This window comes from Asterias amurensis, chromosome 18, assembly GCF_032118995.1.
Source record: "Asterias amurensis chromosome 18, ASM3211899v1".
NCBI classification, from domain to species: Eukaryota; Metazoa; Echinodermata; class Asteroidea; order Forcipulatida; family Asteriidae; genus Asterias; species Asterias amurensis.
In genome coordinates, this window is record NC_092665.1 from 8,892,300 (window position 1) to 8,907,550 (window position 15,251).

Consider the following 15,251-nt stretch of genomic DNA (forward strand, 5'->3'; position numbering starts at 1 on the left):
GTGTGGAGTCATGCAAAATTCGTAAAACCTTGGGAGTTACAACTTTTTGGTGCAAAAGTGACGTCATTATTTGTCCAAAAATCGTCGATTACCGCCAAAGTAAAACATTGACGGGGTTCAGATTTGCACCGGCACACTCGGGTGGGGTATCCGCAAGAAGTAATCACGCTAATTCGGCTTTTCGGGGTGGCTCGAAAATTAAAAAGTTTATTACCCGGGCAGGGAAAAGGGAAGAGCGGCCATCTTGTTTTCTAATAGTCAACTCTGGAAATCGCGTTTTGACGGTGCAAATCGACCAAGTTGAGCATCCTGAACAACTTTCCTGTGTGGAGTCATGCAAAATTCGCAAAACCTTGGGAATTACAACTTTTTGGTGCAAAAGTGACGTCATAATTTGACAAAAAATCGTCGATTACCGCCAAAGTAAAACATTGATGGGGTTCAAATTTGCACAGGCACACTCGGGTGGGGTATCCGCAAGAAGTAATCACGCTAATTCGGCTTTTCGGGAGCTCGAAAATTAAAAAGTTTATTCTCCGGTCAGAGAAAATGGAAGAGCGGCCATCTTGTTTTTCTAATATTCAACTCTGGATATCGCGTTTTGACGGTGCAAATCGACCAAGTTGAGCATCCTGAACAACTTTCCTGTGTGGAGTCATGCAAAATTCGCAAAACCTTGGGAATTACAACTTTTTGGTGCAAAAGTGACGTCATAATTTGACAAAAAATCGTCGATTACCGTCAAAGTAAAACATTGAGGGGGTTCAAATTTGCACAGGCACACTCGGGTGGGGTATCCGCAAGAAGTAATCACGCTAATTCGGCTTTTTGGGAGCTCGAAAATTAAAAAGTTTATTCCCCGGGCAGGGAAAAGGGAAGAGCGGCCATCTTGTTTTTCTAATAGTCAACTATGGAAATCGCGTTTTGACGGTGCAAATCGACCAAGTTGAGCATCCTGAACAACTTTCCTGTGTGGAGTCATGCAAAATTCGCAAAACCGTGGGAATTACAACTTTTTAGTGCAAAAGTGACGTCATAATTTGACAAAAAATCGTCGATTACCGCCAAAGTAAAACATTGATGGGGTTCAAATTTGCACAGGCACACTCGGGTGGGGTATCCGCAAGAAGTAATCACGCTAATTCGGCTTTTCGGGAGCTCGAAAATTAAAAAGTTTATTCCCCGGGCAGGGAAAAGGGAAGAGCGGCCATCTTGTTTTTCTAATAGTCAACTCTAGAAATCGCGTTTTGACGGTGCAAATCGACCAAGTTGAGCATCCTGAACAACTTTCCTGTGTGGAGTCATGCAAAATTCGTAAAACCTTGGGAATACAACTTTTTGGTGCAAAAGTGACGTCATAATTTGTCCAAAAATCGTCGATTACCGCCAAAGTAAAACATTGACGGGGTTCAGATTTGCACCGGCACACTCGGGTGGGGTATCCGCAAGAAGTAATCACGCTAATTCGGCTTTTCGGGGTGGCTCGAAAATTAAAAAGTTTATTCCCCGGGCAGGGAAAAGGGAAGAGCGGCCATCTTGTTTTCTAATAGTCAACTCTGGAAATCGCGTTTTGACGGTGCAAATCGACCAAGTGAGCATCCTGAACAACTTTCCTGTGTGGAGTCATGCAAAATTCGCAAAACCGTGGGAATTACAACTTTTTGGTGCAAAAGTGACGTCATAATTTGACAAAAAATCGTCGATTACCGCCAAAGTAAAACATTGATGGGGTTCAAATTTGCACAGGCACACTCGGGTGGGGTATCCGCAAGAAGTAATCACGCTAAATCGGCTTTTCGGGAGCTCGAAAATTAAAAAGTTTATTCCCCGGGCAGGGAAAAGGGAAGAGCGGCCATCTTGTTTTTCTAATAGTCAACTCTGGAAATCGCGTTTTGACGGTGCAAATCGACCAAGTTGAGCATCCTGAACAACTTTCCTGTGTGGAGTCATGCAAAATTCGTAAAACCTTGGGAATTACAACTTTTTGGTGCAAAAGTGACGTCATAATTTGTCCAAAAATCGTCGATTACCGCCAAAGTAAAACATTGACGGGGTTCCGATTTGCACCGGCACACTCGGGTGGGGTATCCGCAAGAAGTAATCACGCTAATTCGGCTTTTCGGGGTGGCTCGAAAATTAAAAAGTTTATTCCCCGGGCAGGGAAAAGGGAAGAGCGGCCATCTTGTTTTTCTAATAGTCAACTCTGGAAATCGCGTATTGACGGTGCAAATCGACCAAGTTGAGCATCCTGAACAACTTTCCTGTGTGGAGTCATGCAAAATTCGCAAAACCTTGGGAATTACAACTTTTTGGTGCAAAAGTGACGTCATAATTTGACAAAAAATCGTCGATTACCGTCAAAGTAAAACATTGAGGGGGTTCAAATTTGCACAGGCACACTCGGGTGGGGTATCCGCAAGAAGTAATCACGCTAATTCGGCTTTTTGGGAGCTCGAAAATTAAAAAGTTTATTCCCCGGGCAGGGAAAAGGGAAGAGCGGCCATCTTGTTTTTCTAATAGTCAACTATGGAAATCGCGTTTTGACGGTGCAAATCGACCAAGTTGAGCATCCTGAACAACTTTCCTGTGTGGAGTCATGCAAAATTCGTAAAACCTTGGGAATTACAACTTTTTGGTGCAAAAGTGACGTCATAATTTGTCCAAAAATCGTCGATTACCGCCAAAGTAAAACATTGACGGGGTTCAGATTTGCACCGGCACACTCGGGTGGGGTATCCGCAAGAAGTAATCACGCTAATTCGGCTTTTCGGGGTGGCTCGAAAATTAAAAAGTTTATTCCCCGGGCAGGGAAAAGGGAAGAGCGGCCATCTTGTTTTTCTAATAGTCAACTCTGGAAATCGCGTTTTGACGGTGCAAATCGACCAAGTTGAGCATCCTGAACAACTTTCCTGTGTGGAGTCATGCAAAATTCGCAAAACCTTGGGAATTACAACTTTTTGGTGCAAAAGTGACGTCATAATTTGACCAAAAATCGTCGATTACCGCCAAAGTAAAACATTGATGGGGTTCAAATTTGCACAGGCACACTCGGGTGGGGTATCCGCAAGAAGTAATCACGCTAATTTGGCTTTTTGGGAGCTCGAAAATTAAAAAGTTTATTCCCCGGGCAGGGGAAAGGGAAGAGCGGCCATCTTGTTTTTCTAATAGTCAACTCTGGAAATCGCGTTTTGACGGTGCAAATCGACCAAGTTGAGCATCCTGAACAACTTTTCTGTGTGGAGTCATGCAAAATTCGTAAAACCTTGGGAATTACAACTTTTTGGTGCAAAAGTGACGTCATAATTTGTCCAAAAATCGTCGATTACCGCCAAAGTAAAACATTGACGGGGTTCCGATTTGCACCGGCACACTCGGGTGGGGTATCCGCAAGAAGTAATCACGCTAATTCGGCTTTTCGGGGTGGCTCGAAAATTAAAAAGTTTATTCCCCGGGCAGGGAAAAGGGAAGAGCGGCCATCTTGTTTTTCTAATAGTCAACTCTGGAAATCGCGTATTGACGGTGCAAATCGACCAAGTTGAGCATCCTGAACAACTTTCCTGTGTGGAGTCATGCAAAATTCGCAAAACCTTGGGAATTACAACTTTTTGGTGCAAAAGTGACGTCATAATTTGACAAAAAATCGTCGATTACCGTCAAAGTAAAACATTGAGGGGGTTCAAATTTGCACAGGCACACTCGGGTGGGGTATCCGCAAGAAGTAATCACGCTAATTCGGCTTTTTGGGAGCTCGAAAATTAAAAAGTTTATTCCCCGGGCAGGGAAAAGGGAAGAGCGGCCATCTTGTTTTTCTAATAGTCAACTATGGAAATCGCGTTTTGACGGTGCAAATCGACCAAGTTGAGCATCCTGAACAACTTTCCTGTGTGGAGTCATGCAAAATTCGTAAAACCTTGGGAATTACAACTTTTTGGTGCAAAAGTGACGTCATAATTTGTCCAAAAATCGTCGATTACCGCCAAAGTAAAACATTGACGGGGTTCAGATTTGCACCGGCACACTCGGGTGGGGTATCCGCAAGAAGTAATCACGCTAATTCGGCTTTTCGGGGTGGCTCGAAAATTAAAAAGTTTATTCCCCGGGCAGGGAAAAGGGAAGAGCGGCCATCTTGTTTTTCTAATAGTCAACTCTGGAAATCGCGTTTTGACGGTGCAAATCGACCAAGTTGAGCATCCTGAACAACTTTCCTGTGTGGAGTCATGCAAAATTCGCAAAACCTTGGGAATTACAACTTTTTGGTGCAAAAGTGACGTCATAATTTGACCAAAAATCGTCGATTACCGCCAAAGTAAAACATTGATGGGGTTCAAATTTGCACAGGCACACTCGGGTGGGGTATCCGCAAGAAGTAATCACGCTAATTTGGCTTTTTGGGAGCTCGAAAATTAAAAAGTTTATTCCCCGGGCAGGAAAAAGGGAAGAGCGGCCATCTTGTTTTTCTAATATTCAACTCTGGAAATCGCGTTTTGACGGTGCAAATCGACCAAGTTGAGCATCCTGATCAACTTTCCTGTGAGGAGTCATGCAAAATTCGCAAAACCTAGGGAATTACAACTTTTTGGTGCAAAAGTGACGTCATTATTTGACCAAAAATCGTCGATTACCGCCAAAGTAATACATTGAATGGGTTCAAATTTGCACAGGCACACTCGGGTGGGGGTATCCGCAAGAAGTAATCACGCTAATTTGGCTTTTTGGGAGCTCGAAAATTAAAAAGTGTATTCCCCGGGCAGGGAAAAGGGAAGAGCGGCCATCTTGTTTTTCTAATAGTCAACTCTGGAAATCGCGTTTTGACGGTGCAAATCGACCAAGTTGAGCATCCTGAACAACTTTCCTGTGTGGAGTCATGCAAAATTCGCAAAACCTTGGGAATTACAACTTTTTGGTGCAAAAGTGACGTCATAATTTGACAAAAAATCGTCGATTACCGCCAAAGTAAAACATTGATGGGGTTCAAATTTGCACAGGCACACTCGGGTGGGGTATCCGCAAGAAGTAATCACGCTAATTTGGCTTTTTGGGAGCTCGAAAATTAAAAAGTTTATTCCCCGGGCAGGGAAAAGGGAAGAGCGGCCATCTTGTTTTTCTAATATTCAACTCTGGAAATCGCGTTTTGACGGTGCAAATCGACCAAGTTGAGCATCCTGATCAACTTTCCTGTGAGGAGTCATGCAAAATTCGCAAAACCTAGGGAATTACAACTTTTTGCTGCAAAAGTGACGTCATTATTTGACCAAAAATCGTCGATTACCGCCAAAGTAATACATTGAATGGGTTCAAATTTGCACAGGCACACTCGGGTGGGGGTATCCGCAAGAAGTAATCATGCTAATTCGGCTTTTCGGGAGCTCGAAAATTAAAAAGTTTATTCCCCGGGCAGGGAAAAGGGAAGAGCGGCCATCTTGTTTTTCTAATAGTCAACTCTGGAAATCGCGTTTTGACGGTGCAAATCGACCAAGTTGAGCATCCTGAACAACTTTCCTGTGTGGAGTCATGCAAAATTCGTAAAACCTTGGGAATTACAACTTTTTGGTGCAAAAGTGACGTCATTATTTGTCCAAAAATCGTCGATTACCGCCAAAGTAAATCATTGACGGGGTTCAAATTTGCACCGGCACACTCGGGTGGGGTATCCGCAAGAAGTAATCACGCTAATTCGGCTTGTCGGGGTGGCTCGAAAATTAAAAAGTTTATTCCCCGGGCAGGGAAAAGGGAAGAGCGGCCATCTTGTTTTCTAATAGTCAACTCTGGAAATCGCGTTTTGACGGTGCAAATCGACCAAGTTGAGCATCCTGAACAACTTTCCTGTGTGGAGTCATGCAAAATTCGCAAAACCGTGGGAATTACAACTTTTTGGTGCAAAAGTGACGTCATAATTTGACAAAAAATCGTCGATTACCGCCAAAGTAAAACATTGATGGGGTTCAAATTTGCACAGGCACACTCGGGTGGGGTATCCGCAAGAAGTAATCACGCTAATTTGGCTTTTTGGGAGCTCGAAAATTAAAAAGTTTATTCCCCGGGCAGGGAAAAGGGAAGAGCGGCCATCTTGTTTTTCTAATATTCAACTCTGGAAATCGCGTTTTGACGGTGCAAATCGACCAAGTTGAGCATCCTGATCAACTTTTCTGTGAGGATTCATGCAAAATTCGCAAAACCTAGGGAATTAGAACTTTTTGGTGCAAAAGTGACGTCATTATTTGACCAAAAATCGTCGATTACCGCCAAAGTAATACATTGAATGGGTTCAAATTTGCACAGGCACACTCGGGTGGGGGTATCCGCAAGAAGTAATCATGCTAATTCGGCTTTTCGGGAGCTCGAAAATTAAAAAGTTTATTCCCCGGGCAGGGAAAAGGGAAGAGCGGCCATCTTGTTTTTCTAATAGTCAACTCTGGAAATCGCGTTTTGACGGTGCAAATCGACCAAGTTGAGCATCCTGAACAACTTTCCTGTGTGGAGTCATGCAAAATTCGTAAAACCTTGGGAATTACAACTTTTTGGTGCAAAAGTGACGTCATTATTTGTCAAAAAATCGTCGATTACCGCCAAAGTAAAACATTGACGGGGTTCAGATTTGCACCGGCACACTCGGGTGGGGTATCCTCATGAAGTAATCACGCTAATTCGGCTTTTTGGGAGCTCGAAAATTAAAAAGTTTATTCCCCGGGCAGGGAAAAGGGAAGAGCGGCCATCTTGTTTTTCTAATAGTCAACTCTGGAAATCGCGTTTTGACGGTGCAAATCGACCAAGTTGAGCATCCTGAACAACTTTCCTGTGTGGAGTCATGCAAAATTCGCAAAACCTTGGGAATTACAACTTTTTGGTGCAAAAGTGACGTCATGATTTGACAAAAAATCGTCGATTACCGCCAAAGTAATACATTGAATGGGTTCAAATTTGCACCGGCACACTCGGGTGGGGTATCCGCAAGAAGTAATCACGCTAATTCGGCTTTTCGGGGTGGCTCGAAAATTAAAAAGTTTATTCCCCGGGCAGGGAAAAGAGAAGAGCGGCCATCTTGTTTTCTAATAGTCAACTCTGGAAATCGCGTTTTGACGGTGCAAATCGACCAAGTTGAGCATCCTGAACAACTTTCCTGTGTGGAGTCATGCAAAATTCGCAAAACCTTGGGAATTACAACTTTTTGGTGCAAAAGTGACGTCATAATTTGACAAAAAAATCGTCGATTACCGCCAAAGTAAAACATTGATGGGGTTCAAATTTGCACAGGCACACTTGGGTTGGGGTATCCGCAAGAAGTAATCACGCTAATTCGGCTTTTCGGGAGCTCGAAAATTAAAAAGTTTATTCCCCGGGCAGGGACAAGGGAAGAGCGGCCATGTTGTTTTTCTAATAGTCAACTCTGGAAATCGCGTTTTGACGGTGCAAATCGACCAAGTTGAGCATCCTGAACAACTTTCCTGTGTGGAGTCATGCAAAATTCACAAAACCTTGGGAATTACAACTTTTTGGTGCTAAAGTGACGTCATAATTTGTCCAAAAATCGTCGATTACCGCCAAAGTAAAACAATGACGGGGTTCAGATTTGCACAGGCACACTCGGGTGGGGTATCCGCAAGAAGTAATCACGCTAATTCGGCTTTTCGGGGTGGCTCGAAAATTAAAAAGTTTATTCCCCGGGCAGGGAAAAGGGAAGAGCGGCCATCTTGTTTTCTAATAGTCAACTCTGGAAATCGCGTTTTGACGGTGCAAATCGACCAAGTTGAGCATCCTGAACAACTTTCCTGTGTGGAGTCATGCAAAATTCGCAAAACCTTGGGAATTACAACTTTTTGGTGCAAAAGTGACGTCATAATTTGACAAAAAATCGTCGATTACCGCCAAAGTAAAACATTGATGGGGTTCAAATTTGCACAGGCACACTCGGGTGGGGTATCCGCAAAAAGTAATCACGCTACTTCGGGTTTTCGGGGTGGCTCGAAAATTAAAAAGTTTATTCCCCGGGCAGGGAAAAGGGAAGAGCGGCCATCTTGTTTTTCTAATAGTCAACTCTGGAAATCGCGTTTTGACGGTGCAAATCGACCAAGTTGAGCATCACGAACAACTTTCCTGTGTGGAGTCATGCAAAATTCTCAAAACCTTGGGAATTACAACTTTTTGGTGCAAAAGTGACGTCATAATTTGACAAAAAATCGTCGATTACCGCCAAAGTAAAACATTGATGGGGTTCAAATTTGCACCGGCACACTCGGGTGGGGTATCCTCATGAAGTAATCACGCTAATTCGGCTTTTTGGGAGCTCGAAAATTAAAAAGTTTATTCCCCGGGCAGGGAAAAGGGAAGAGCGGCCATCTTGTTTTTCTAATAGTCAACTCTGGAAATCGCGTTTTGACGGTGCAAATCGACCAAGTTGAGCATCCTGAACAACTTTCCTGTGTGGAGTCATGCAAAATTCGTAAAACCTTGGGAATTACAACTTTTTGGTGCAAAAGTGACGTCATAATTTGTCCAAAAATCGTCGATTACCGCCAAAGTAAAACATTGATGGGGTTCAGATTTGCACCGGCACACTCGGGTGGGGTATCCGCAAGAAGTAATCACGCTAATTCGGCTTTTCGGGGTGGCTCGAAAATTAAAAAGTTTATTCCCCGGGCAGGGAAAAGGGAAGAGCGGCCATCTTGTTTTCTAATAGTCAACTCTGGAAATCGCGTTTTGACGGTGCAAATCGACCAAGTTGAGCATCCTGAACAACTTTCCTGTGTGGAGTCATGCAAAATTCGCAAAACCTTGGGAATTACAACTTTTTGGTGCAAAAGTGACGTCATAATTTGACAAAAAATCGTCGATTACCGCCAAAGTAAAACATTGATGGGGTTCAAATTTGCACAGGCACACTCGGGTTGGGTATCCGCAAGAAGTAATCACGCTAATTTGGCTTTTTGGGTGCTCGAAAATTAAAAAGTTTATTCCCCGGGCAGGGAAAAGGGAAGAGCGGCCATCTTGTTTTTCTAATAGTCAACTCTGGAAATCCCTTTTTGACGGTGCAAATCGACCAAGTTGAGCATCCTGAACAACTTTCCTGTGTGGAGTCATGCAAAATTCGCAAAACCTTGGGAATTACAACTTTTGGGTGCAAAAGTGACGTCATAATTTGACAAAAAATCGTCGATTACCGCCAAAGTAAAACATTGATGGGGTTCAAATTTGCACAGGCACACTCGGGTGGGGTATCCGCAAGAAGTAATCACGCTAATTTGGCTTTTTGGGTGCTCGAAAATTAAAAAGTTTATTCCCCGGGCAGGGAAAAGGGAAGAGCGGCCATCTTGTTTTTCTAATAGTCAACTCTGGAAATCGCGTTTTGACGGTGCAAATCGACCAAGTTGAGCATCCTGAACAACTTTCCTGTGTGGAGTCATGCAAAATTCGTAAAACCTTGGGAATTACAACTTTTGGGTGCAAAAGTGACGTCATAATTTGTCCAAAAATCGTCGATTACCGCCAAAGTAAAACATTGACGGGGTTCAGATTTGCACCGGCACACTCGGATGGGGTATCCGCAAGAAGTAATCACGCTAATTCGGCTTATCGGGGTGGCTCGAAAATTAAAAAGTTTATTCCCCGGGCAGGGAAAAGGGAAGAGCGGCCATCTTGTTTTCTAATAGTCAACTCTGGAAATCGCGTTTTGACGGTGCAAATCGACCAAGTTGAGCATCCTGAACAACTTTCCTGTGTGGAGTCATGCAAAATTCGCAAAACCTTGGGAATTACAACTTTTTGGTGCAAAAGTGACGTCATAATTTGACAAAAAATCGTCGATTACCGCCAAAGTAAAACATTGATGGGGTTCAAATTTGCACCGGCACACTCGGGTGGGGTATCCTCATGAAGTAATCACGCTAGATCGGCTTCTCGGGAGCTCGAAAATTAAAAAGTTTATTCCCCGTGCAGGGAAAAGGGAAGAGCGGCCATCTTGTTTTTCTAATAGTCAACTCTGGAAATCGCGTTTTGACCGTGCAAATCGACCAAGTTGAGCATCCTGAACAACTTTCCTGTGTGGAGTCATGCAAAATTCGTACAACCTTGGGAATTACAACTTTTTGGTGCAAAAGTGACGTCATAATTTGACAAAAAATCGTCGATTACCGCCAAAGTAAAACATTGATGGGGTTCAAATTTGCACAGGCACACTCGGGTGGGGTATCCGCAAGAAGTAATCACGCTAATTCGGCTTTTCGGGAGCTCGAAAATTAAAAAGTTTATTCCCCGGGCAGGGAAAAGGGAAGAGCGGCCATCTTGTTTTTCTAATAGTCAACTCTGGAAATCGCGTTTTGACGGTGCAAATCGACCAAGTTGAGCATCCTGAACAACTTTCCTGTGTGGAGTCATGCAAAATTCGTAAAACCTTGGGAATTACAACTTTTTGGTGCAAAAGTGACGTCATAATTTGACAAAAAATCGTCGATTACCGCCAAAGTAAAACATTGATGGGGTTCAAATTTGCACAGGCACACTCGGGTGGGGTATCCGCAAGAAGTAATCACGCTAATTCGGCTTTTCGGGGTGGCTCGAAAATTAAAAAGTTTATTCCCCGGGCAGGGAAAAGGGAAGAGCGGCCATCTTGTTTTCTAATAGTCAACTCTGGAAATCGCGTTTTGACGGTGCAAATCGACCAAGTTGAGCATCCTGAACAACTTTCCTGTGTGGAGTCATGCAAAATTCGCAAAACCTTGGGAATTACAACTTTTTGGTGCAAAAGTGACGTCATAATTTGACAAAAAATCGTCGATTACCGCCAAAGTAAAACATTGATGGGGTTCAAATTTGCACAGGCACACTCGGGTTGGGTATCCGCAAGAAGTAATCACGCTAATTTGGCTTTTTGGGTGCTCGAAAATTAAAAAGTTTATTCCCCGGGCAGGGAAAAGGGAAGAGCGGCCATCTTGTTTTTCTAATAGTCAACTCTGGAAATCCCTTTTTGACGGTGCAAATCGACCAAGTTGAGCATCCTGAACAACTTTCCTGTGTGGAGTCATGCAAAATTCGCAAAACCATGGGAATTACAACTTTTGGGTGCAAAAGTGACGTCATAATTTGACAAAAAATCGTCGATTACCGCCAAAGTAAAACATTGATGGGGTTCAAATTTGCACAGACACACTCGGGTGGGGTATCCGCAAGAAGTAATCACGCTAATTTGGCTTTTTGGGTGCTCGAAAATTAAAAAGTTTATTCCCCGGGCAGGGAAAAGGGAAGAGCGGCCATCTTGTTTTTCTAATAGTCAACTCTGGAAATCGCGTTTTGACGGTGCAAATCGACCAAGTTGAGCATCCTGAACAACTTTCCTGTGTGGAGTCATGCAAAATTCTCAAAACCTTGGGAATTACAACTTTTTGGTGCAAAAGTGACGTCATAATTTGACAAAAAATCGTCGATTACCGCCAAAGTAAAACATTGATGGGGTTCAAATTCGCACAGGCACACTCGGGTGGGGTATCCGCAAGAGGTAATCACGCTAATTCGGCTTTTCGGGAGCTCGAAAATTAAAAAGTTTATTCCCCGGGCAGGGAAAAGGGAAGAGCGGCCATCTTGTTTTTCTAATAGTCAACTCTGGAAATCGCGTTTTGACGGTGCAAATCGACCAAGTTGAGCATCCTGAACAACTTTCCTGTGTGGAGTCATGCAAAATTCGCAAAACCTTGGGAATTACAACTTTTTGGTGCAAAAGTGACGTCATAATTTGACAAAAAATCGTCGATTACCGCCAAAGTAAAACATTGATGGGGTTCAAATTTGCACAGGCACCCTTGGGTTGGGGTATCCGCAAGAAGTAATCACGCTAATTCGGCTTTTCGGGAGCTCGAAAATTAAAAAGTTTATTCCCCGGGCAGGGAAAAGGGAAGAGCGGCCATGTTGTTTTTCTAATAGTCAACTCTGGAAATCGCGTTTTGACGGTGCAAATCGACCAAGTTGAGCATCCTGAACAACTTTCCTGTGTGGAGTCATGCAAAATTCGTAAAACCTTGGGAATTACAACTTTTTGGTGCAAAAGTGACGTCATAATTTGTCCAAAAATCGTCGATTACCGCCAAAGTAAAACATTGACGGGGTTCAGATTTGCACCGGCACACTCGGATGGGGTATCCGCAAGAAGTAATCACGCTAATTCGGCTTATCGGGGTGGCTCGAAAATTAAAAAGTTTATTCCCCGGGCAGGAAAAAGGGAAGAGCGGCCATCTTGTTTTCTAATAGTCAACTCTGGAAATCGCGTTTTGACGGTGCAAATCGACCAAGTTGAGCATCCTGAACAACTTTCCTGTGTGGAGTCATGCAAAATTCGCAAAACCTTGGGAATTACAACTTTTTGGTGCAAAAGTGACGTCATAATTTGACAAAAAATCGTCGATTACCGCCAAAGTAAAACATTGATGGGGTTCAAATTTGCACCGGCACACTCGGGTGGGGTATCCTCATGAAGTAATCACGCTAGATCGGCTTTTTGGGAGCTCGAAAATTAAAAAGTTTATTCCCCGGGCAGGGAAAAGGGAAGAGCGGCCATCTTGTTTTTCTAATAGTCAACTCTGGAAATCGCGTTTTGACGGTGCAAATCGACCAAGTTGAGCATCCTGAACAACTTTCCTGTGTGGAGTCATGCAAAATTCGTAAAACCTTGGGAATTACAACTTTTTGGTGCAAAAGTGACGTCATAATTTGACAAAAAATCGTCGATTACCGCCAAAGTAAAACATTGATGGGGTTCAAATTTGCACAGGCACACTCGGGTGGGGTATCCGCAAGAAGTAATCACGCTAATTCGGCTTTTCGGGAGCTCGAAAATTAAAAAGTTTATTCCCCGGGCAGGGAAAAGGGAAGAGCGGCCATCTTGTTTTTCTAATAGTCAACTCTGGAAATCGCATTTTGACGGTGCAAATCGACCAAGTTGAGCATCCTGAACAACTTTCCTGTGTGGAGTCATGCAAAATTCGTAAAACCTTGGGAATTACAACTTTTTGGTGCAAAAGTGACGTCATAATTTGACAAAAAATCGTCGATTACCGCCAAAGTAAAACATTGATGGGGTTCAAATTTGCACAGGCACACTCGGGTGGGGTATCCGCAAGAAGTAATCACGCTAATTTGGCTTTTTGGGAGCTCGAAAATTAAAAAGTTTATTCCCCGGGCAGGGAAAAGGGAAGAGCGGCCATCTTGTTTTTCTAATAGTCAACTCTGGATATCGCGTTTTGACGGTGCAAATCGACCAAGTTGAGCATCCTGAACAACTTTCCTGTGTGGAGTCATGCAAAATTCGTAAAACCTTGGGAATTACAACTTTTTGGTGCAAAAGTGACGTCATAATTTGTCCAAAAATCGTCGATTACCGCCAAAGTAAATCATTGACGGGGTTCAAATTTGCACCGGCACACTCGGGTGGGGTATCCGCAAGAAGTAATCACGCTAATTCCTCTTTTCGGGGTGGCTCGAAAATTAAAAAGTTATTCTCCGGTCAGGGAAAATGGAAGAGCGGCCATCTTGTTTTTCTAATAGTCAACTCTGGAAATCGCGTTTTGACGGTGCAAATCGACCAAGTTGAGCATCCTGAACAACTTTCCTGTGTGGAGTCATGCAAAATTCGCAAAACCTTGGGAATTACAACTTTTTGGTGCAAAAGTGACGTCATAATTTGACAAAAAATCGTCGATTACCGCCAAAGTAAAACATTGATGGGGTTCAAATTTGCACAGGCACACTCGGGTGGGGTATCCGCAAGAAGTAATCACGCTAATTTGGCTTTTTGGGTGCTCGAAAATTAAAAAGTTTATTCCCCGGGCAGGGAAAAGGGAAGAGCGGCCATCTTGTTTTTCTAATAGTCAACTCTGGAAATCCCTTTTTGACGGTGCAAATCGACCAAGTTGAGCATCCTGAACAACTTTCCTGTGTGGAGTCATGCAAAATTCGCAAAACCTTGGGAATTACAACTTTTGGGTGCAAAAGTGACGTCATAATTTGACAAAAAATCGTCGATTACCGCCAAAGTAAAACATTGATGGGGTTCAAATTTGCACAGGCACACTCGGGTGGGGTATCCGCAAGAAGTAATCACGCTAATTTGGCTTTTTGGGTGCTCGAAAATTAAAAAGTTTATTCCCCGGGCAGGGAAAAGGGAAGAGCGGCCATCTTGTTTTTCTAATAGTCAACTCTGGAAATCGCGTTTTGACGGTGCAAATCGACCAAGTTGAGCATCCTGAAAAACTTTCCTGTGTGGAGTCATGCAAAATTCTCAAAACCTTGGGAATTACAACTTTTTGGTGCAAAAGTGACGTCATAATTTGACAAAAAATCGTCGATTACCGCCAAAGTAAAACATTGATGGGGTTCAAATTCGCACAGGCACACTCGGGTGGGGTATCCGCAAGAAGTAATCACGCTAATTCGGCTTTTCGGGAGCTCGAAAATTAAAAAGTTTATTCCCCGGGCAGGGAAAAGGGAAGAGCGGCCATCTTGTTTTTCTAATAGTCAACTCTGGAAATCGCGTTTTGACGGTGCAAATCGACCAAGTTGAGCATCCTGAACAACTTTCCTGTGTGGAGTCATGCAAAATTCGCAAAACCTTGGGAATTACAACTTTTTGGTGCAAAAGTGACGTCATAATTTGACAAAAAATCGTCGATTACCGCCAAAGTAAAACATTGATGGGGTTCAAATTTGCACAGGCACCCTTGGGTTGGGGTATCCGCAAGAAGTAATCACGCTAATTCGGCTTTTCGGGAGCTCGAAAATTAAAAAGTTTATTCCCCGGGCAGGGAAAAGGGAAGAGCGGCCATGTTGTTTTTCTAATAGTCAACTCTGGAAATCGCGTTTTGACGGTGCAAATCGACCAAGTTGAGCATCCTGAACAACTTTCCTGTGTGGAGTCATGCAAAATTCGTAAAACCTTGGGAATTACAACTTTTTGGTGCAAAAGTGACGTCATAATTTGTCCAAAAATCGTCGATTACCGCCAAAGTAAAACATTGACGGGGTTCAGATTTGCACCGGCACACTCGGATGGGGTATCCGCAAGAAGTAATCACGCTAATTCGGCTTATCGGGGTGGCTCGAAAATTAAAAAGTTTATTCCCCGGGCAGGGAAAAGGGAAGAGCGGCCATCTTGTTTTCTAATAGTCAACTCTGGAAATCGCGTTTTGACGGTGCAAATCGACCAAGTTGAGCATCCTGAACAACTTTCCTGTGTGGAGTCATGCAAAATTCGCAAAACCTTGGGAATTACAACT